The 24104-nt window shown below is 47.1% G+C and overlaps 1 protein-coding gene across 2 annotated transcripts in view; it reads left to right on the top strand.

The window, feature by feature from the left end:
• Positions 1 to 17465: 17465 nt before the first annotated feature.
• NUP93 (nucleoporin 93) overlaps positions 17466 to 24104 on the top strand; it is a 126295-nt gene continuing 119656 nt past the window's right edge. Inside the window, exon 1 of one of the 2 annotated variants that reach the window (XM_048816334.2) lies at positions 17466 to 17616. The gene's annotated coding sequence lies outside the window, so the exon portion shown is untranslated. Of the gene's footprint in view, positions 17617 to 19499; positions 19590 to 24104 lie in introns of those variants that run through there. The other variant, XM_048816333.2, reaches the window with a different exon arrangement.

Below are 24104 nucleotides of genomic sequence, written 5' to 3'. Positions count from 1 at the left end.
GGAGGAAAGCAGCAGCAATCCACTCTCCATCCAGGGTCCTGTAGAGGTTCAGCGTGGAGGGCAGTATCGGCTGGAGAGGGGCATGGCTAGGATAGGAACACAAGAATTGGATCAGACCCAAAGGCTGTGTATGGAAGGATGGGGAGAATGCACTTCCTCAGCACGTCCTTCATGCACGTTGAACCCGCAGGGCTGCTAGGGGCTCTCCTCCTGAAGGAAACCCCAAGAAAGGGCAAAGATAGTAATGCTCCCTGCTGTTCCTTGGCTGATTCCCGCCTAGGGTTTGGGCCAGGCCACTGCTTGTGCCAGCAGATCTGAATTCAGCTCTAGATCTCTACCCAGGCCACAGCATGTGATTTGAAAATGTGTCCGCATCACCCACACTGTCTAGCCATGTTATAGCCAGACCCAACCCTGGGGCTGGGCAGGGCAGAGGCAGGGGCTGGAAGGGTCTGTGGCTACAATAGCCCATTCCTGCCACAAGAACTAGAACAAGATTCTCAAAGCCCAGAGAAGTTCATGGGCAATTTTCTAGCAGCCCAGTTCACGGGGTAGGTGGGTCTACACGGCAATAAAAACTCCGCAGTGTGGCCTGGGTCAGCTGACTTAGGCTCGTGGGACTGGGCCATGGGGCTATAAAACTACAGGGTACGCATTCAGGCTCGGGGTGGAACCCGGGCTCTGAGACACTGCGAGGGGGGTGGGTCTCGGAGCCCAGGCCCCAGCACAAAGGTCTACAGGGCTGTTTTTGGCCCTGCGGCCCAAGCCCCATGAGCTCTGAGTCTCGGTGCCATGGGGTTTTTTTATGGCAGTGGAGACGCACCTACTGCGGCCTTGGAGGCTGTAGCACCATGAGTCCCAGCTGTGTGTACGTTTCTCGGCAAGGAGCAGCTGGGACTTGATGGAATGTATTTATTTATTGGGCTGTTTCACATGCTTCTATCCCAGGAGCTAGGCATCTGCAAAAGTGAGAGTCTGTAAAAACTCATGTGGACCAGTTCAAACTGGACATTGTGAGCTACCCCTTTAAGGGACAGGTTAGCGCTTCTGGCCCAGCTGCCTGGAGCGAAGTCAAGAAACACCCTGTCCTGCCATGGGGCTACATATATATATATATATATATATATATATATATAAACAGGGAAAGGAAATTGAGCAAGAGAGAGAGAGGAGATTAGAAGTCATGCTGGCTGGGAGGAGTTGCAGGCCCCATGATCCTAGCCTGAGCTGGGTTTTAGATACTATGTTTGGTTACTGACTCACAGGTCTGAGGTAAGAGCTTTTGGCATTTGGTTAAACTGCTCCTTCCCAACCTGCTGCCTAAGAGAGAGGCAGAAAACCTGCCTGCCGCATAGAATCCGAGGAGAACTAGGAACACAGCTGTCAAGGGATGATGTGGAGGCCTTCTTAAAGGGTTTGGTTTGGCTGGCTGCATTTTGGCCTCCCATTCTTGGATCCTATGTACCTTCCTATGACACAGCCTTCCCAAGCCACTGAGCCCAGCAGGAGTAAAGAGAAACTCTCCCTCTGCTTCCTTTTATACACCCCTTTCCACCCACCTCGTCCACCAAAGGAACATCCCTCCTCTAGTGTGTATAAGTAGGGGCATAGCAAGCAGATCAAGGGACATGATCGTTCCCCTCTATTCGACATTGGTGAGGCCTCATCTGGAGTACTGTGTCCAGTTTTGGGCCCCACACTACAAGAAGGATGTGGATAAATTGGAGAGAGTCCAGCGAAGGGCAACAAAAATGATTAGGGGTCTGGAACACATGACTTATGAGGAGAGGCTGAGGGAGCTGGGATTGTTTAGCCTGCAGAAGAGAAGAATGAGGGGGGATTTGATAGCTGCTTTCAACTACCTGAAAGGGGGTTCCAAAGAGGATGGCTCTAGACTGTTCTCAATGGTAGCAGATGACAGAACGAGGAGTAATGGTCTCAAGTTGCAGTGGGGGAGGTTTAGATTGGATATTAGGAAAAACTTTTTCACTAAGAGGGTGGTGAAACACTGGAATGCGTTACCTAGGGAGGTGGTAGAATCTCCTTCCTTAGAGGTTTTTAAGGTCAGGCTTGACAAAGCCCTGGCTGGGATGATTTAACTGGGAATTGGTCCTGCTTCGAGCAGGGGGTTGGACTAGATGACCTTCTGGGGTCCCTTCCAACCCTGATATTCTATGATTCTATCTCTGTTGCAGAATATATGGTACATCTAGTAGCCATGCAGGTGATGTCTTTCTACAGTCAGCTTTCTGTGAGAACGACTTAGAGACCTAATGTAGGGGGCAGATTGTGAGAGTCTTTTCATTCATTTCAGTGTGTTTGGATTAGGCCCGAAGAATGAGTCAAGAAAGAACACAAGTAAAGTCTCTGTGAGAGAACACACAGTGGGCCTAGATCTGCTGTCAGTTACACCTGTCTGGTATCATGAGTTATGTCAAGACAGTAGAATATGTGTCAGGGTAAAACTGGGATAAGTGAGATTAGAATCAGTCCATAGATATGAGTTGGCACTGAATGCAAAAAGCCTACCTCTGTCGACAGCAGACTCCTTTGAGATTGAACCGTGCAATACACAGAAATCAAAACAACAGCTGACTGCATACATGTGGCAGTGCAGAAATGTTATTACTTTGATAGTGTATCTTAATGCCTCCCAAGTATTTATCACTGAGAAGAGGCCCATGCAATACATTGCTCCAACTCGACAGTTAAGGATGCAGAAGCAACTTTGGTTTGGCATTTCTGAATTTATCCATTTAACCTTAATGTCATTTGGCCATAATCTGGGGATTTTTCAACAAGATGTTATCAATTTGCACGTCTAACTACTGATCTTACGGATTCACAATTCAACCAGAATCCAAACAAGACAGAAGCACCCTTCCATGTGACTGGAAGTTGATTTTAAGGCTGTAAAAAAACATAGTAAATCAAAAAGGGTGGGGGAAAGGATGAGTGTTTTTCACAGATTAATGGGGCTTGTGCAGGAGCCGGGAAAGGAGATTTGATGAAGTAGAAAGGCAAAGAAGCCATTATGAGAGGAGACTATTGAGTTATCTTGTGACTGACTTATCATCAATGATTGATAACCAGGCAGTGAAAGGAGGAAAGCTGCCTCAGCCCTGTTGCTTCCGTTCTCTTCCGTCTGCTTAAAATGCCGCACCGGACGGCACAAATTCGGTGCTGGCACACACAGGGTTCACGCACTGGGCTCTGATCCCGTAGTGAGCTCTGTGGAGAAAGACCTCTGAGCCGAGCCCCAGGGCCACCTATGATGCTCATTGCAGGAGCGGGGCCTGAGCTCGTTGCTGCTGTTCCAGGCCTGTGCTTAGAGAAGCTTGTTCCATGCTGAGCTCTAAAGTCATGCTCTGCTTTAGACAGCAGAGGGCGTTAGCGGACGAGTCAGCGCCTGACTTGCTCTCTTGCGAAAGGACTCCTGTGGCCGCGGTCTGTAATTCTGCAGTGACGCTGCTGCAGTCTCTAGTGTCTGGGGCCATTGTTGTTATCTTGCCTATTGAGAATATTCATTCAAAGGGGAGTTAGGCCCCAAACATGTTTTTATTTCTAGAGCTTTAAAATTCCTGATTCCTCTGATGCTGGGGACACAACTCAGCCAAAGGGGTGGGGTAAAGTCCAAGGGGCTCGTAGCCTGCACCAGCCTCAGAAACCAAGCTCTGAGCGTTCACTCTGCAGCTTTGGGCGTTTGGCCATTCGTAGGAGCAGAACTGGTTCCATTGTGGAGTATAGAAGCGATGGGCAGATGTTCCTACCCCAGCAAAACCCATCAGGCCACATTCAGCAGACAGCAACACCAGGGTAAATCTGGAATAATTCCATCAGTGTGGGGAGGGGGTGGCCCCTGTGTAACCCGGAGCAAAATCTGGCCCATAGTCCATTCTTCAGATGTTCTGAAATTAAAACAGAACAAACAGGGGTGCTCGATTCAACATTGACAACTCAGCATACGTAGTAGACAAAGGCTCCAGGGGCTCGTGTGTCGTTATTTATGTTCGGACCTAGCGTAAGTCATGCATGCTTTTTAAAAATAAAAAAAAAAGAGTTACGCTGAGATAATGGAGAGTTTAAGTTCTGCAGAGAAAGCAGCGTAAGGCAAGCCAAATCGGGTACCTAAAAACCTTCCATCTGTTTTTCTTAAATGTTGGTATTTTTATTTATAACAAACACCAAGTAACTTGTAAGCATGGCAGGATAAGAAGATAAAGCCAGATCTACTCACAGGGTGCCATTTACCCCAGTGCAGGTTGGGGTGAAGGGGTGACCGGGCAAAGACTTTTCAGCCATCTTGGTGTCCTCAGGATTCGGAGTCGCTCTAGGAGCTGAAATAGCCCCATCTTAAAGTGGAGCAGCCCCTGACACGCTCCAATTTCCAGCATCCTCCCAGGAGCTGCTTGTGGGCTGCTCTGCAATCTGGAGCAGCCCAGATGCTCCGTGCACTTGAGAGACTCCCTTGCTCTCTGGCTTCCCTTGCATGGCTTCGGCGCTGGGATTTGTGAGGGGAGGCAAGGTAGGGCGGCTTATGTTTGGGGGTGGAGGTGAGACAATCTCCCCCAAGGTTTATACCTCACTGAAGTCTCACTTAAATCCTCATAATGGGGCTTGGATGGGACTTAAGTGGCTCATAGGCTGGCACTGTGCACCGGCTGGGTTCCCACCCCAGCACTGCTTCTGTCCTCAGGGAGCTCTCAGCCATTCAGGGGCACCTGCCAAATAATTTGCTGAAAGAGAACCTTTCAGTCCTGCTAGTGGAGATGACTGCACCTTTGGATCCAGGCTTGGACTGCATTCAGGCCGCAGAGCTTCTGGCTTGGGGGTTGTCTGGTGCAAGGCAGAGCTGGGCTTTCTGGAGAGTCCCAAATCAGGGCTCCTGTTCTTGGGTTATCCTAAATGGATAGACTCTGTTTTACGAGATGGCTTGAAAGGAATTTCCCCACATTTCCTCCTTTAGGAGATTGATCGCTAGCCACGTTTTATTCTTCCTGCACGATTCCAGTTAACAATTATGTCTCCTGGGGTTACAATTTGCACAGGGAGAGCTATTCACCCCAGGTGGAAAGCCTGCACAAGGTCTATGCACCACACTTATGCCCTATTTTGAGGACTTGTACCTATGCCTTGTGCTGACCTTTGCACAGGTGAAATTCACTCAGCCCTTAAAGGGGCTATGCAATATTCTCTAAAGCTGGGCAGCATCCCTTCTTCTCACGGCACTCCAGAGTGGAGTGGGCTGTTAAAGCCTCCTGGGTCCTGGCGGACTCCCCCATTTTCCAAAGGATATAGCTGTCCTGTGGCATCTGGGTAATTGCCGCTGAACGGGGCTTGTCGTGTCAACCATGAGATGACTACCCCCAGCTAGGGCTGTGCAACTGTGTCAGGGAATTGCGTGGGAAAGAGAATGTGTCTCCTTCCAATTTCCAGCCCAGGAGGAGCATGCAACAATGCGTTTTCCTTGTCCCAGCCTTCCATTTTCCTCGCTTTTTTGCAGATGTGCTCCGTCCGGATCTCTGACACTGCGCCGTTAGCATCTCTGCAGCAGGGCCCGGCGATATTCCTGTGCAGCGCGTTCACGTACGGCAATGTACAGTGCTGCCCCGCCACACAAATACTCCCTCAACGCTGGATTCCGATTGCACTGACTCCGGTACAAATCCTGATGAACTGCGGGATGACTCTGGCTTGTACTGGGGGCAGAATCTAGCCCGCAGTCTCTGGAAAGTGTCACTTCAGTGGAGAGTTGCTACAATAGAACAAAAAAAGGCCTGGAGCTCTGGGAACCAAGGTACAGCAGGCCCCTGGCTAATTTAAAAAGACAAAAATCTATTTCCCATTGATTATAATCGTGGGATCTACATTTCCCCCATGTCTCTGCTGTCACTGCACAGCTTCATGGTAATTGCTCTGAAACAGGCTGTTGGAAATAAAGCTCTGGCCTTGCAGACTCCTGCATGGCGAGCTCTGCAAAGGAAGAGGCCAGACGTGCCGAAATCAAATAGTCCTCCAGGAGTGTTAGGCCGCCTCGGATACTTGGCCGGCTCCATGTTAGAAGACCATAACGTGGCACCAACCAGTCTAGGGCTTTAAAAGCCCTGTTTTCATTAGCCCTGCCATGAGAGTCGCCTGTTTGCAGGGTGAAAGCAGAACCCCAGTGAGAGGAAGGAATAGATTCCTTGTCTCATTGCGCTGGAGCACACTGGCTAGTGCTTTCAGCTGCATTCTGCTGGGCCAGAATAACTGCCTGTAGGATGCCGTGGCCTGACGGATTCTGCTTCCCACTGCACTGATGTAAATCCGGCACCACTCCACTGCCATCCATAGAGTAACTCTGGGTTCTCACTGATGCCATTGTCTCCACATAGGATGACCATGTTGTCACAATAAAAAAAAAAGTGACAAAACTTTTGTGGCAATGTTTTTTTAGAATAATAGACTTCACGTTGTCACAGGGTGACTGGCCCCTTTAAGAGGTAGTGGTCCAGCTTCACTTGAGCCTCACTCGTATTCTGACGCAGGTGGCAAAAGTCATTGCAGCCAGATGGGAGGTAGATCATGTGGCTAAATCAGACCCATGCCCAGGGATAAAAGAGAAGCCATCAGAGAGCCAAGGAAGGAGAGCGCAAGCAGGCAGACAACTCTAAGGAGGCCTTCCTGCTTAGGGGGAAAGGACAGAATTAAAGGGGGCCAGCCCGGAGAACCTGCTTGAGGGCTGGCATTAGCCTGAGTTAACATCACAGGTCACAGAAGGGGGGATTTGAGACTCCTGCCCAAGGAGGGGGAATCTATGGGAAATGGCATACACAGGCCCCAGAGGAGGGCTGTGGGACCCCTGAATCAAGGGGGCACAAGGGCTAGTCTTGAGGGGCTAAAGATTAATTAGTATGCTGTAAGAGACTTCATAAATTAGACCCTTCACAGGGGGAATTGCAGTTTAAAAGATTTTGGGAGTGATGGCTTCCAATAGCCAGCCAGGGGAGTAGAGGGCTGTGTACCTGCAGGGCCATGTGCACAAGAGGGCATGGAGGGGGATGGTTGCCTGTTTCATAAAAATGCCAAAAATACACTTAAAACAATTAGTGTTCTGATGTCACTCCTGCCAGCTTCTGAATCATCAATGACATGCATATTTCTTAGAGAGGAGAACTTTCCCCAGTTACTCAGTATCCTGAATGAGTTAATCATGAATCACAGAACAAATGTCATGAATGTTCACTTTGAGCAAAAGAATGGCTTAGGTAGTATCATCCACTCATTCGACTTTTGTCCTCCATCCAGGCCCCAGTCACTACACCAAACAATCATTCTATTGGACTCTTAGATGCCATTAAACAGAGAGCAAATTCTATTACATTCTTTAGTTAGAAAAAAAAATCTAACTATGAGAGTCTGTACCCCTATGTTCACCCCTTTTACAGGACTGTAATGAATTTCGTACAAAGTATGCCTTGTGAGGTATCATTTGAAAATTGATAATTTGCTGACCATTATTGTCCTGGTAAAATATGTGTGGCAATATTGTATGTAAAGATATAAGATTCTACTGTATGACATTACTAAGACAGGTTCCAAGTCTGGGGAGTAGTCACAATCCAGTTCCTCAGAAGCAAAAGACTAGCTGATGCCTCAGCCAGGTGTCAACAAAATCAAATGGACCATCACCTGGTTAAGTGACTATTTTTTGGCAGGAAAGAGGGTGTGGATGAAAAATCTACATCTTGACAAAGAAACAGGTTGGGGTTCTCATCCACGCAGACTTTCTGTCTCCTCAACCTCAGCTGAAGAAGATGCCCCAAATTATCTCTCCCTTTCTCTCTACCCACGGCATCAACAACACTTTGGATTCATGTAACTTGTTAAGCTGGGAAGTAGTCGTGTTTCACTTCTATTTTCTTGTAATCAGTTCTAACTTTTATGCCTCATTACTTGTAGTCACTTAAAATCTATCCTTCTGTAGTTAATAAACTTGTTTTACTGTTTTATCTAAACCAATGTGTTTGGATTGAAGTGTTTGGAAACTCCATTTGGCATAACAGGATTTGTGTATGTCATTTTCTTTTAGTAAAATGATGGACTTTACATGAGCTTGTATTGTCCAGGAGAGAGCTGGCCGGTATGAGATGTACATTTTTGGGGAGAGTCTGGGACTAGTAATTTGCCGGTGTTGTTCTGCAGTGTAATTCAAGTGTGGCTGGCTAAAGCACTCATTCAGTATAACTGGGAATAACTTACATGCTGAAGGCTGCGTGTGAGCAGCCCAGGAGTGGTAGCTCTCACAGCAAAGCAGTGTAAAAGGGACCACAGACTGGAGAACTGAGGGGACACAGCTGTTCATTGGTCCATATTGTGCCCTGCGTAATGTCACACTAATATATTGAGTGATGGAATTAAAAACAGAACTTTCAGGCATCCCTAACTATGATACCGGGGCAGCACATGGAAAACCATTACTGGATCAGTAACATTGATCTCAGCTACTTTTTGGCCCCCGTTACTGTCATCTCTGAGTGCGTCCCAATCTGTAACATATTTAGCAGAGTGGGAACTGAGGCACAAAGTGTAAAATTTGCAAAAGCATCTGAATAACTTAGGAGTAGGAGCCTAGATCCCATTTTCAGAAGTCACTTTGGCTCCTAAGTGTTCAAGTCACTTTTATAAATGGTGCTTAGGCTCCAAATCACTGAAGAGCTTTTGCATATGTTATTCCACCTAAGTGACTTGCCCAGGGTTACACAGAAGTCTGTGGTGGAGCAAGAAATGGAACCTGACTCTCCCAAGCCCTAAGTGCCCTAACCACTGGACCATCTTACCTTTCTTACATCACTTAGTTTCTCTGCCTCAGTTTCCCATCTGAAAAATGGGGAGGGTCTCAGTTCCCTCCTGCACAGGGGTGTTGAGGATAAATACATTAAAGACTGAGATGCTCAAAAACTGCAGTAATGGGGGCCATATATGTACCTTACACAGAGGAGGGTTGCAGATAGCTGCACTTTGGCTATCTCTGCACTGAGATATGCATGGGAATAAATATATAAGTGAAGCATCGGGAAAGGTAGCAGCTGAGGAGAAAAAGAAGAAGAATGTAGCCAGTTCCATGTCACTGCTACAAATCAGCCCAAGCATTAAGCCAGACACAGCATCTTCTCACTGTTGTTTGCAAAAATGGGCAATAGCTGAACCGTTTGGTTTCCAAGGGGCTCTAGCCTTTGGGACAGCAGCAGAGCTGGCTTTACTCTGCAAATGAAGCCAAGTGTCAAGAAAAGATGCCTTCTCTTTCAAGGATGTGAATGGACTTTGGCAGGGCATGAGGAATGTGGCCAAGGGAAGCGCGACTCCACGGCTGCTAAGCAGTCTTCCGTCTCACGGGCACAGAGGATGACAATCTGCCGACGTTTCTATTGGGCCAGGCACCAGGAGAGTGGTCAGTAGGGAGCTACAGCTCACTTCGTCGGATGCATTCAGTGGAAAATACAGTGGGGAGATTTATATACATAGAAAGAAAAGGAGTACTTGTGGCACCTTAGAGACTAATCAATTTATTTGAGCATAAGCATAGAGAACATGAAACAATGGGTGTTACCATACACACTGTAACGAGAGTGATCACTTAAGGTGAGCTATTACTAGCAGGAGGGCGGGGGGGGGGGGAGAGAAACCTTTTGTAGTGATAATCAAGGTGGGCCATTTCCAGCAGTTGACAAGAACATCTGAGGAACAGTGCGGGGTGGAGGGGGGGAATAAACATGGGGAAATAGTTTTACTTTGTGTAATGACCTATCCACTCCCAGTCTCTATTCAAGCCTAAGTTAATTGTATCCAGTTTGCAAATTAATTCCAATTCAGCAGTCTCTCGTTGGAGTCTGTTTTTGAAGCTTTTTGTTGAAGAATTGTAACTTTTAGGTCTGTAATCGAGTGACCAGAGAGATTGAAGTGTTCTCCGACTGGTTTTTGAATGTTATAATTCTTGACGTCTGATTTGTGTCCATTTATTCTTTTATGCAGAGACTGTCCAGTTTGGCCAATGTACATGGCAGAGGAGCATTGCTGGCACATGATGGCATATATCACACTGGTAGATGTGCAGATGAACGGGAGCCTCTGATAGTGTGGATGATGTGATTAGGCCCTATGATGGTGTCCCCTGAATAGATATGTGGACACAGTTGGCAACAGGCTTTGTTGCAAGGATAGGTTCCTGGGTTAGTGGTTCTGTTGTGTGGTGTGTGGTTGCTGGTGAGTATTTGCTTCAGGTTGGGGGGCTGTCTGTAAGCAAGGACTGGCCTGCTCCCAAGATCTGTGAGAGTGATGGGTCGTCCTTCAGGATAGGTTGTAGATCCTTGATGATGCGTTGGAGAGGTTTTAGTTGGGGGCTGAAGGTGACGGCTAGTGGCGTTCTGTTATTTTCTTTGTTGGGCCTGTCCTATAGTAGGTGACTTCATCTTCATCATCTGGACCCATGGAAAAGAAGCCCTTGAGGAATTCCACCATGATTTCAACAATTTCCATCCCACCATCAACCTCAGCCTGGACCAGTCCACACAAGAGATCCACTTCCTGGACACTACGCTGCTAATAAGCGATGGTCACATAAACACCACCCTATACCGGAAACCTATTGACCGCTATGCCTACCTACATGCCTCCAGCTTTCATCCAGACCACATCACACGATCCATTGTCTACGGCCAACCTCTATGATACAACCGCATTTGCTCCAACCCCTCAGACAGAGACAAACACCTACAAGATCTCTATCAAGCATTCTTACAACTACAATACCCACCTGCTGAAGTGAAGAAACAGATTGAGAGAGCCAGAACAGTACCCAGAAGTCACCTATTACAGGACAGGCCCAACAAAGAAAATAACAGAACGCCCCACACCCCAAGGCCATGTCAATATGGTATAAAATTATTCCCACCAGTGCTATGATTTGCTCGGCGAACAGTGACAAAGGCTGGTGGGAGGCCTAGTGCAGAGAACTCTCTTGTGGCTCCAGGACTTATACCCTTGTTAGTTAAGCCAGCTGAAAAGTAGGTTAACACAGGTTGTTCTTGGGAGATGTATCTATGCTAGGGCTCCCACTGATCTAACACCAGCAGCAATGGTTTTTGTGAAGACGAGCGTAGACAAGTCTCAAATGCCCACCCTCCCAACCTCCTGCTCCCAGTTGTCTTTTCAACTCCACCAGAAACTCCTGTGTGCCAAAACTGGCTCTGGGTCCCTCTTTTTGAGAAATCTGAGCCATATTTGGCCTGAATCCATCCCGGTGCGGATAAAACATTTGGCCACTGCCCAGCTATTTCTCAGGCTTGAAAATGACACTGGCAGGGACAATTAATCATTCTGTACATAAATTCTGAACTGAGATCTTTCACTTGTAATAATTGCTGCAGAGTCAGTTCCAACAGCTCATTAGAGCTAAAAGAGCTACTAAGTTGTAACTACCAGCCTATGCAAAAAGTTTGTAACCAGGTGCCATTGTCCTTTATTCTGTATTGAAGGATTTTCTTATTCTTTGGTTTCATATTTGTTTATTTTGCCTGGATTCGCTCCGAGGCTATGTCTGGGGAGCTGCACCTGGAGCCAAACTTTTGGAAGATGAGCAGTTGGAAGACCAGTCCGGATGTGAAATGCTGATTGTCTGCAGAAATATTATTTGGGAGGAGGTGGATGTTTGGCCCTAATTTGTAAGATTTTGGAGGAAGAAGGGTGGGTCCCATCATGTGTGGTCCGGCGCATTCAGTCATACTATACATGCATGTGTGGGGGTTTGTTGACACAGCAAAGAAAAACCTGTGCCAGCCGACTCAGGCTCGGACTGTTTCATTGCTGCGTAGGCTTCTGGGCTTGGATTGGAGCCCGAGCTCTAGGATCCATCCTCCCCAACCTGAAAGTCAACACAACAATGAAACTGCCCCACAGCCCAAGTCATCTGGCACAGGCCAGCCGCAGGTTCTTCTTTGCTGTGTAGCCATAGTGTGTCATCCTGTGGGTACAGGCATAGCTGGCTTATCTTTGGTGGACAACGGTTGAGTGTATATTTTTGCTAATTGCTATATTTTGAAAGGGGACTGATACGAATTTTGTTGTCTTGTTTTGTCTTTTAATGACAAATCTGTTTCCACAATATAGCTCTAACACGTATGCTTGGAACTGCTAATTACATTTTTCTGTCAAAGCCTCACCACACTGATTCTTTCCCTTAACTTAGTTTTTATGCCTTGCATTCAGTTAGGCAGCAGCGAATTATATGCACTGAACAACTAATTTGACAAACTTAACTCCCTTATTTTTGTGTGTGAATTGTCTGCAAAGACTCTGATTTTTACAGATATGTTCCTCATTCAAAATTATTTGATGAATGGCTTACCTGGATGCTCACAACCTAGCTGCCAAGATTATTGCTTTGGGTGTTCGCTGTTTGGAATTTGCTGTTTGCAAGGTGCATATGATTACCTAAGTCACATTGTTTCCAGAAACAAATCCTCCAAGACCCATAAATAACTCTCAAAATGGCCAGAGGTATGTTCCCTGAATGCTCATGCAAAATAGTCTTTGGGACAAAGACTGTCTTTTTTCTGCTTGTACACCACCTAGCACAGTGTTCTTTCTATTGTCCTTCTAACATTACCGTACACCTCAGAAACATAGCAGATGGTGGAAGTTCACAAGAGGAGGCTGAATGCATTTGCCCACCGTTGTTTTAGAATTCTTGGGAATTAATTGGAGAGATCGTGCTACTGAAACGGTAGTGTTGCACTGCATGGGCCAGCAGATTATGGACGCAGTAATCACACAGGGATGGCTATGGTGGTTTGGCCATGTCATCAGGCTACCTCATGGCAGAAGCACAAGATGGGTCTTAGATTGGATTCCACCGGGAGGGAAGAGACGGTGTGGAGGACAAAGAAGGACTTATCACAGGACAATCAAAAAGAATGCGCCCGCCATGGAGACTACTTACAATGGAGTCAAACATCTTGCTCTGGACAGACAGCAGTCAGAAAAATTGCTTGCCCCATTTGCCACTAGGCAGAGGAGATGTTAAACTAACCTAAGCTAGCACAGTGGGGTCCTGGCTCATGGCTGGGACTTGTGCTACTGCAATATAAATAATAACAAATACAGGCACACAGGAGTGTTCGCAACACTCATTCATAATTTATTCTTGCAAATAAAACTTTGACATGAAAAGTGAAGAGAAAGGGTCATAAATGCTGAAGTGAATTTGTGGGTTTATGCAAACGAACGTTACTGGGCACTTCTTTTACATTATTCGCCCAACCCTACTACCAGTAATGCCCAGGCTTTTGACAAGTGTTTTGAGAAGCATTCCAGGACTCATGTAATGAAACATCTGTGTTCTTTACTCACACATCTGTAACACCTATGGACAATGGGCACTTTATAGTGGGAACCGTCAACTCAAACTTGCCTTGTTTGTATCACAACCGTCATGTTATTCAGACAAACTTGAATACATCAGTTAAGTACCTTAAGACCAACGGCCTTTATACATGTTCACTTCTATTTTTATCCAGCTGCTGGATTCATCACAGTTCTGGCATCATCATATATGGAGCTGCTGTGTGGCAAAATATAGTGCCGAGTATGTCAATTCTGCTATGCAGAATAATGCATGAGAGCAGTAATGCTATGGCTACAATGCAGGAAAGGCTCGATTCTGTCCTCTGTTGCAAAGAGTCAAATTTCCATTGACAGCAGTGTAACTGAGGCAAACCTGGCTATACATACGTAGGGGATTACGGATTCTGTTTTGCAATGTAGACATATAGTTCAGGTTTTATTTTGTATAGTGCTTTTCATCCAAATTGCATCACAAACTCCTCACAGAATCACTGTCACTAATCCAATGCCAGAATTAAATCATAAAGGCCTGACAGAATTAGGTCCTAGGAATTGCTATTCATGTTTTTATTATTCCCCTGAGTTTGTTCCCATTCTTGATTCTTGCAGAGGGATTGTCTGTTTATCATCACCAATAGTTACAAAAATAAATAAATCATAAGATCCTATGATGCGTCAGTCAGGGTTAATCCTTGTTAAAAATTCCCCATTTTGTTATGGAGTGCGCTATGAACTATTAGCCTGTCTGTCTGGTACCTTCATCCCGGTAGTGCAGCAATTTAGTGGCACTGGATTTATATAGGCCCTGACCCGGGGTGGCTCTGAGCTCACAACTCCCACGGGAGACAGTGGGAGTTCTATACATGGAGTGGCTACGAGACTGGGCCTGTAGATAATATAAATCAGCTGTCCTGCAAGAAGAAAAGATCTATGCTAAGTGTAACATTATCCCCTAGAAGCACGATGGGACAATGGCCCGAGCGCTCTCCTTTCTTTTTTGATGTTACATCTCATTGTAAAGCAACAAGCTTATCTCTGTATTTCGGGTTCTCCTGGGTGATTAGCATTTGTAAGCCTTGGGCTTCACTGATGCAGAGTTTGTGCTAGAAGGAGGCACTGGAGACCCTAATGAAGAGAAGTCCACCTGGAGAAGAGTTTGCAGCAGCAAATGGCCCCTGTAATTCCCACGTCATTGGAAGAGCTGTAGCCAGTTGATGCAGTCCCAAAAGTGGGCATTGCTGGCTCCTGGCTGTACTGTTGTACCCATCCCCCAGCTGCCTCTGCCACTGGCTTTGCCGTGGAGCTCCTGTGGAAATTAAAGCTGCCATCCCCGATGGAGCCCCCAAAGAAGATATTAATTATGATTATTATTCATGTTTATTATCGGTGTTCCTAGAGACCAACCAACAAAACAGGAACCAAACGTAAGACGAAATTCTATGTTGGTAAATGCAAAGTGCTGCACATTGGAAAACATAATCCCAACTACACGTACGAAATGATGGGGTCTAAACTAGCTGTTACCACTCAAGAGAGAGATCTTGGCGTCATTGTGGATAGTTATAGAGTGGATATAATGCCACTGTATAAATCCATGATACCACCATCCCTTGAATACTCCATGCAGTTCTGGTCTTCCCATCTCAAAAAAGATACATACTTGGAAAAGGTGCGGAGAAGGGCAACAAAAATTATTAGGGGTATGGAACAGCTTCCACGTGAGGCAAGATTACAAAGACTGGGACTGTTCATCTTGGAAAGGAGATGATTAAGGGGGGGATATGATAGAGATCTATGCAATCATTAATGGTGTGGAGAAAGTGAATAAGGAAGTGTTATTTACCTCTTCGCATAGCGCAAGAACCAGGGGTCACCAGATGAAATTAACAGGCAGCAGGTTTAAAACAAACATAAGGAAGTACTTCTTCACACAACTCACAGCCAACCTGTGGAACTCTTTGCCAGAGAATGTGGTGAAGGCCAAAAGTATAACTGGGTTCAGAAAATAATTAGGTAAGTTCATGGCGGATAGACCCATCAATGGCTATTAGCCAAGAAGCTCAGAGTGGCAACACCATGCTCTGGATGTCCCTAAGCCTCTGAGTGCCAGAAGCTGAGACTGGATGACTCAATAATTGCCCTGTTCTGTTCATTCCCTCTTACAGATCTGACACTGGCCACTGTCAGAAGACACGATACTGAGCTAAATGGACCATTGACCATTTTTATGTTTATGTAATCAAGATTGGGGCCCCACTGTGCTAGGTGCTGCACAAGCAGAGTAGTGAAAACACTGATAGCTTTCCCCTGTGGGTGAGTTCCCCCTGGGAAGCAGTGGTCCCTATTATCTCAGAGAGGGGCAATTTGCAACCCAATGCACCGGCAGGGTTGACTCAAGCTCCATGTCTATAATAACATGAAGAGAGCTGTGACGGGTTGGATCACAGAAACCCCTTTGGGGGCTGCCATCTGATGTGCCAAGACTACTTCTGCTCCTGCTTTCCTGCCCACTCAGACTAGGACTTCAGTGTCCTGCCTGGTTTCAGCCAGACCCGCTAGCCTGCTGCAAACCCAGACCCGGGTCTGAACCACGTCCCCTGACAGCTGCAGGCTTAACTGAAAGCCGCTTACAGAAGTGTGCCTGTCTTTGACACTCAGATGCCCAACTCCCAATAGGGTCCAAACCCCAAATAAATCTGTTTTACCCTGTACAAAGCGTATACAGGGTAAACTCATAAATTGTTTGCCCTCTATAACACTGATAGAGAGATATGCACAGCTGTTTGTCCCCCCCCCCAGGTATTAATGCATACTCAGGGTTAATTAATAAGTAAAAAGTGATTTTATTAAATACAGAAAGTAGGATTTAAGTGGTTCCAAGTAGTAACAGACAGAACAAAGTGAATTACCAAGCGAAATAAAATAAAACACGCAAGTCTAAGTCTAGTACAGTAATAAAAACTCAATACAGATAAAATCTCACCCTTAGAGATGTTTCAATAAGTTTTTTTCACAGACCGGACACCTTTCTAGTCTGGGCCTAATCCTTTCCCCTGGTACAGCCCTTGTTCCAGCTCAGGTGGTAGCTAGGGGATTTCTCATGATGGCTGCCTCAGAGCTATATTTTATATTTCTAGTTTCAGATACAAGAGTGATACATTTATACAAATAGGATGACCACACGCAGTAGATTATAAACTTTGTAATGATATTTTACAAGACACTTTTTGCATGAAGCATATTTCAGTTACATTATATTCACACTCATTAGCATATTTTTATAAAATCATATAGAGTGCGTCACAAGAGCGATCACAGAATTGTTGCTTTCTATCATTACTGTAAAATTATACAAGTCACAACGATTTGTTAACTGAAACCACAATACTTCATTGTCTGCTGGTGGGGTGGGATCATATATAGTGGAGGGTTTTTGAAAACAGGTAACTTTACAAAGAACGGGCGATCCCTAGGTCTGAAGGTCTGGTTACTGACTTTGCACCCAGAAGTCACAGTGACTGTGGGAATGCATGCAGTACCCACGCATTAGGTCATCTCTGCTGACGGCCACAGAAGGGGGCAGGCTCATCCCTCCCCTCAAGCAGAGTGCCCTTATGGGCCCCAATCCCCAAGGTACATAGTGTCACCTGCAAAAGGTACTAAATTGCCTTCAATTCCAATGGGAGTCGAGGGCACTCAGTACCTTGCAGGATCAGGCTCAGGGAGCTCAATGACTGACTAGCCCTATGCTGGGATGCAAGGAGGGAGACTTTTTGTACCCTCTCGCTCACTTTCCAAACATGTGCCAATTTCGTCCATACTAAAGGCCTGGGATCTTGGTTGAATCTTGCAGGAAACAGGAACTGTTAAAAACAAAACATAACTAACCAACCCCCAACCTGGCAGCCTCCCATCCTAATCAAGTTGGTTGGAAGAACACTCTTCTGCCCAAGGACAGGGCATCCCTGTACATTCCTTGTGTTTCCTGTAATCTTGCAAATCACCGTTGTGCAATCTTTAAAGGACTGTAGAGAAAAGAAAGAAGATGGTGGGGGAAAAAAATCCTCCATCTACTATCTCTATCCTAGACAGCTGGTATTTTGAACTAGGATGCTGGATCCAGTGTCCTTGAAGGCCAGTGTCTGATGCTGGCAGTATGAATGTCAGACACCAGACGATTACGCAGCTCCATGTCACCAGCGAGGCAGACAGCATGAAACAAATCCAGATGGCAAGGTAAGAAACTACTAGGCAGGAGGGAAGGAGAGCTGTTCTCTGGCTGTCTTTTAAATAATGTTGCTGATCTTTCAACAAAAGCACTTAAAAGCCTTCAAACGGACAGCATCTTTACCCCTTTACCCTCTGGCAGCAGCGAAAGCCAGGAAAATGAGAGTGGGAGAAACTGCTCCTAGAGGATTTGTTAGTGTTAGCAAGGAGTATAGTGCATATCTGGAGGGAGGAAGGGGGAAGCAATCACTTTCTTCTGCTCTCTTGCGTGGCAACTTGATTTCTTTGTGATTTCACGTGGCACAAGAGAGCATCATTAACTCTCACACTGTTAAATATGTATATATAAGACAGCTAATATGCCTGGATGCCATAATCTTTAGACGCTTTATTGTAATATGCTTTTAATCCCCACCCTTGTTTATTCCTTTCAGTGTGGATTTCAGTGCCAAAATCATTACACAGTAATCTGATATATTTGAATCTCCTAGCTGTATTCTAATGGAAGATGTTTACAGAGTAAATTCAGGATGGGGTTACGCTGGCAAAACCACTTCCCTGAGATGGCAAATCGGCCAGACTGTAGGGTCAGAAACAGATTTCAACCCTTGGGGATTACACAAGGGGACCTGCACAGCCCCCAGAATGGGCAGCACTGGCTAGGAAGTGGGCGTGGCTAGGGCAGAGGACTAATTCAGTGCTTCTCTCCGGGTAGCTTCAGCTAGAGCAGCTTCCTTAGCGTCCTAGCTGTAAAACAAAGCTGCTCATCTCCCCAGTAGAAATCTGGAGCAATAGGGTAGTGATGGCACCACAGCTGACCACCCTCCAAATGAATCCCTACTGGGATAATTTACACCTCCCTGCAGCAGCCCTAAGGAATGTGGCCCGAGAGCTGGACAGTGTATAAATGGGCCATTTTTGTTAAGCGTTGCCCCCATACCAAACTGAACACGAATAAGAAACTGGGGACCAAATCCTACCGCCAGTAGTGTAGGGAAGTGCAAATTGCACCTTGGTCCAGCCTCTCCCCATATAACCTGGGGGTGATTAATGCTGGTAGAAAGCAGATGTTGTTTTCTGGGTCCTTCTCTCCTTCTCTCCTGTCAGCCTAGCTACCATTGCTCCGGGAGGTGGATTACCTGCCCAACAGGAGAATGCCTCCTGCTGGCATAAGCCGTGTCTACAGCACAGCGCGGTGTGGAAATTGTAGCCAAGCCCTCACAGGGGCATAAATCAGGAGTAACGCCCTGGCAGCCACTGCAGCGGCCTGCTGTAAGGCGGGGAACCCTGCTCCTTGTCTGCCTAGTGCCTGCAGGCAGGGACCCTGGGTCTGAACCTGCCTTTGTTTCCCCTTTTGTTCATTTCACCCCCTCTTGGGCACTTCCCATGCGGATTTGCCTTTCCCCCTCAGACCCGCTCAATCCGGCATGGTGAAGATGGCGCTCACAAGGGGCCGGGGGGAGGGTCCGTGCTGGTGCTGGGGGCGAGCCCAGGTGCTTCCGGCTGGGTGTTTGTACAGCGCCTGGCACCGCGGTGCTGAGGCAACCCCAGTCAGGTGGCACCGGCCCCGCCCCCGCCCGGGATCCGGTGCCCCGGGCTGCCGCTGGAGCAGGGACGAGGCCAGAGGCCCCCGCCTGTTGGGGGAGGGGGCGCCAGGCCCCCGCTGGGCTCTGCCCCCGAGGAGGAGCCCTCGCCAGGGGTCCCCACAGCCGGGGCTCCGCCCAGCTAGGTCCATGGGGGAATCCCCAGACCCCGGCCTGGGGGAGCCCGGCGCCCCCTGCACCCCTGGAGAGGCGGCCCCGCCCCTCGGCGCCCCGCCCCCCGGCGGCCCCGCCCGTGTCCCTCTCTACGCGTCTCAATAAAGTTTTGAGCGGACGGCGGCGGCGCGGGGGCCGCTGGGGGATCGGCGGCTCCTCCAATCAGCGGGCGCGGCGCGGAGCGGAGGCTGCCGGAGCGAGTCCCGCGGCGGAAGGAGGCGGCAGGTAGGAGCGGGCCTGGGCCGGGGCCGGGGCGCCTCGTGCTCCCCGCCCCCTCGGCAGCTGCCAGCGGCCCCCCCCGTCCCGTCCCGCCTCGCGCAGGCTCCCCGCTTGACGCCCCTCCCCCCCGCACGGCTCCCCCTGAGGTGGCCGCGGCGGAGCCCGGGGCGCCCCCTGGCGGCGAGGCCGGTGTGGCGGGCCGGCCCCACGTGCCGAGCGGGCCGGGCGAGGGGCCCGCCGCTGGGCAAAGCCGGGTGCCCTTGGCTCAGGGGACCGCCCGGGGACTGTGCCGGGGAGGCAGCCGGGTCTAGTGGCTGGAGCCTCGCTCAGCCCTGCCTGGCCGTGGGTACGTTGCTTAACCCCTCCGTGCCTCAGTTTCCCCCCCCCCCGGTAAAATGGGAGGGGGGGGAACAGCATGGTAAAGTGCTTTGAGGTGGCCAGCGGGTAGCTACAGCGTCCGTGCCAGATTCCGTTCATCCACGGGCTTCTCTGGCGTGTCTTCCCCATGCCCACCACCAGCCCTGCCGGCCCCCTCCACACAGGCTCTGCCGGAGGCGGTGTCTGGCCAAGGAGGGTTGAGTTCTTCTGATCTGTGGTGTTAATCGTTTTCTCCTGTCAGGTGAATGAGCTTTAACATAGTCGGGCATGTGTCTAGTACCCTTCATCCTGGAAGATCCTCACGGCTGAGATTTTTCAAAGGCGCCTAAGGGAGTTAAGCACCCAGATTCAGTGGGAGGCTGGTGCCAGAGTTCCCTAGGCTCCTTTCCTAGGCAGTTTCCCCGGTATGCGTCCGATGAAGTGAGCTGTAGCTCACGAAAGCTCATGCTCAAATAAATTGGTTAGCCTCTAAGGTGCCACAAGTCCTCCTTTTCTTTTTGCGAATACAGACTAACACGGCTGTTACTCTAAAACTAGGCTCCTTAGAGATTCCTGCCCAAAGTGCTTTATGCATTTTTATGCAAACAATACACATGGATTCCTTCATCTGTTACTGACTGCAGCCCTCTCTGGGGTGGTTTGTCATGGCATCTGCTTAATACTGTAGAGCAACACTATGAAGCCACATAAGACAAGATGTGAAGAAACAGTATTGCATCTAATTGAAACTCCATTTGGGAATTTAAGTAGGTAGAATCTGAGATGGCACTGAGCATTCTGTCTCAGGTGCTTGGTTGACTGGTTCTTGCCCACATTGAGCAGCGGGTTGGACTAGATGACCTCCTGAGGTCCCTTCCAACCCTGATATTCTATGATTCTATGATCACCATATGTGGGGGCGAGGGAAGGCATTTCTCCGCAGCTCAAATTGCAGTGACTTGGATGGTTTTTTGCCTCTGCAGCGTGAGGCATGGGGTCACTTGTCAGGTTTATCTGGGAATATTTCACTTAATCATTTCCCTGCTATTGTGGAGGCCTTGGGCATTGGTGCACTTGGGTCCCTGCTGTTCTCTGCCTGGGGCACATAACAGTCTTGTCTCCTGTGGGCTGCAATACTTTAATGTAATTTTGGTTGTTGGATTTAGTGTGCAGGCATGTGGGGGATGGCCTGCGATGGACAGCAGGTCCACCTAGATGATCTGGTGGTCCCTTCTGGCCTTGAACGCTGACTCTAATAGTCTGAATTGGACTCCTCTTGTGAAAAGTGCTATGAGATTTTTAATGATCACAAATGACTGAGATCTCTGTTTAAAATCTATTCTGAAACACTGTTGTCAGCCGTACATTTCCCTGTAACACCATGTGAGAATATTTGGTTCGTTACTGACTCGGAGGCAAGAGTGTATCCTGATGAACATGTTGTTCTTTGGTGATATCACATCCAGTTACTGCCACATTCCATCGCTGGCTTAACTTGTAAGCTCTGGTGAGAATGCAGCATTCAGATCACATGACATGATAGTTGCCAAGTAGCATTTTTAAATTTAGTGTGCTCTGTTAGAGAGACATTTGGAACAACAGAAGTGGGAGTGTGAACAGTATCTGGTAAACTGTACTTCAGCAAATGGTCATTTTGATGTATACAGGGCAACTCTCTTTGGATGCCTAGAGTGAGGCCTGCAATAAAAACCTAAATGAAAGTAACCCCTCTGAAACATATCTAAGCTTCAGCTTTTTTTCAGGCAAAAGCAGGCTATAGTGATAAGTAGGGCCCTACCAAATTCACAGTCCCGTTTGATCAATTTCATGGCCGGAGGGTTTTAAAATTGATCAATTTCACATTTTCAGGTGTTTACATTTGAAATTTCATGGTGTTGGCTCCCAACCGAAAAGGTAGCCAGAGGTGAGTCTAACCTCGTCCCCCTTGCCCCCCTGTAGGGCAAGTCCTGTCCCAAGTCCTGTCCCTTCCCAGCCCTGTGGGGACTCGCAGCTGGATGGGGCGCTCCCAGCAGCAAGGGGGAGATCAGATTTCATGGGGAAGGGCTTATTTCACAGTCCATGACACGTTTTTCACAGTCGTGAAATTGATAGGGTCCTAGCGATAAGCAGAGTTGACCTTACAGCTTCAGGTTCTCCATGTGAGACATAGCTGCCCAAATTGTGGCTTGTGGCCCCATATGGCTTGAGAGATGCTATTGTTTCCTACCAATGATTTCCCACTTACTTCCCTTGTTCTTTGGTTGGATGACCTATTAGTACAAGAAGGGTACAGGGGAATATAAATGTTACATGAAAAATATCCCAGGTGCAGGGTTTTTATGAAAAATTTAAATTTAAAGGAAATAATGTCATCGGTTTGTTTTGGGCTCCCTTATTTTTCTCTGTATCTTCTACTTTCTGCTTCTATTGTTTTCTTTCCAGTGGGTTGGGATATGACCTTTCAACAGCTGGTTCTTCTTGGGCCACTAGCTTTGCTGAATCTTTCTAAACAGGATCCTCTCCATGTTATAGCTCTGATCTTTACAGGGCTGCAGCACAGAGTGATAAGATGATTGTAACATTGTTTGGTCCCATCTACACAGGCAAGGCAAAAACTCTTATAACATGGTTTGGGTGCTCGTATGTTAAAACATGAACTCCTGATGCAGTAAGAATTGCTGTGTAGACAGCTGCTAATGTGGAATGGCGGGTGCCCAGCATGGCATGACATTGTCCTCTTCTCCCTCAGGTATAAGGGGAGGACAGAACTTTTAAGTCCCCTCCTTAGGCATGTTGTAGTTTTATAAATCACCCTGAGGTTTTGCTCTGTTGCAACTGGGCCTGCTTCCCTCCTGGTTCAGTCATCATGGTAGAAATACTCCTGCTGGAATTCTGCGTCACTATGGAATGCAGAATTTGTGCAGAATTAATGTTCCCTGTAGAATTTTATTTTTTCACACAGAATTTGTGATTTCTCCCTGGCGCTCCCACCTGTGCCTTTCACAGGTGGCTGGGGCTCCCACCCTGAGCCCCGGGTGGCTGGAGCTCCTGCTCTGAGCCTTGGGTGGCTGGGGCTGACAATGGGAGTGTGATTATACTGTGTTGTTTTGACAAATAAAATATGCGCAATGTGTGTTAAAATGTGTGCAGAATTTTTAATTATAGGTGCAGAATTCCCCCAGGAGTATAGAATATATGAGTTTCTACATCCTGACTTTCCAATAGAGGTAATGTCACAGTGGTTTCTAAATTTTCCTTGTAGTACCCTCTGTCAGTTCAGAGAGTGGAGAGAATTTTTAGTTTGATTTTCCTCCAAGGATTTTCAGAAATAAAATTAAATACTTGATGTAATCAGTTTTCCATGTTGCAAAGGTTAATGGTGGGGTGTCCCAATGACCTGTGCTAGGATCAGGTGCCATTTAATATATTTATTGAGGAACTGGAAAAGAGGGTGAATGATGAGGTTGCAACATTGACAGATGACACAATTATTTAAGATAGCTAAGACTAGGGAAGTCTGTGAGGAACTTCAAAGTCAAATAGCAGATGAAAGTCAGTGTTGACAAATGCAAGGTAATACACATGGAAAGGAATAATTTGAAATACTCAGACACGTTGCTGGGTCCTAAATTAAATAATGAAGGGTAGAGAGAAGGTAAGTCGGATGCACGTATTTATCCTTTCTCATAATACAAGAACAAGGGAGCATTAAATGAAACTGAAAGGCAACACGTTTAAAACTGATGGAAGGAGATTATTTTATGCAGTGCATAATTGACTTATGGAACTCATGGCTACAAGAGATCAATAAAACCAAGAGCTTAGTAGCAGTCATAAGAAAATTAGACTTTTGTATGGATAAATGTATATCCACAGTTAAAACAGATAGTTTTTGGCCTAGATATTCTTAATTCTAACTGGTAACTTTTAGAAACTGATAATATGGATATGGATATTCTTGCCCTCATTTGAAGCATTTGGCACTGACCATTGTTGGAGACAGGATATTGGACTAGATGGATCATTGATCTGATCTAGTATGGCAGTTCCTATGTTCGTAAATGACATTTATTTTTTATCTACCCTGTGGTATCTCACTTCATCCTGATGTGCTCAGTACTTGGAAGTGTTCTCAAACTGGATATCTGTCATGCTTTTAATTCA

This window comes from Caretta caretta, chromosome 12 (assembly GCF_965140235.1).
Source record: "Caretta caretta isolate rCarCar2 chromosome 12, rCarCar1.hap1, whole genome shotgun sequence".
Lineage (NCBI taxonomy): Eukaryota > Metazoa > Chordata > Testudines > Cheloniidae > Caretta > Caretta caretta.
The sequence above is the reverse complement of the archived record's forward strand: the minus strand, read 5'-3'. Positions and strand labels throughout refer to the sequence as shown.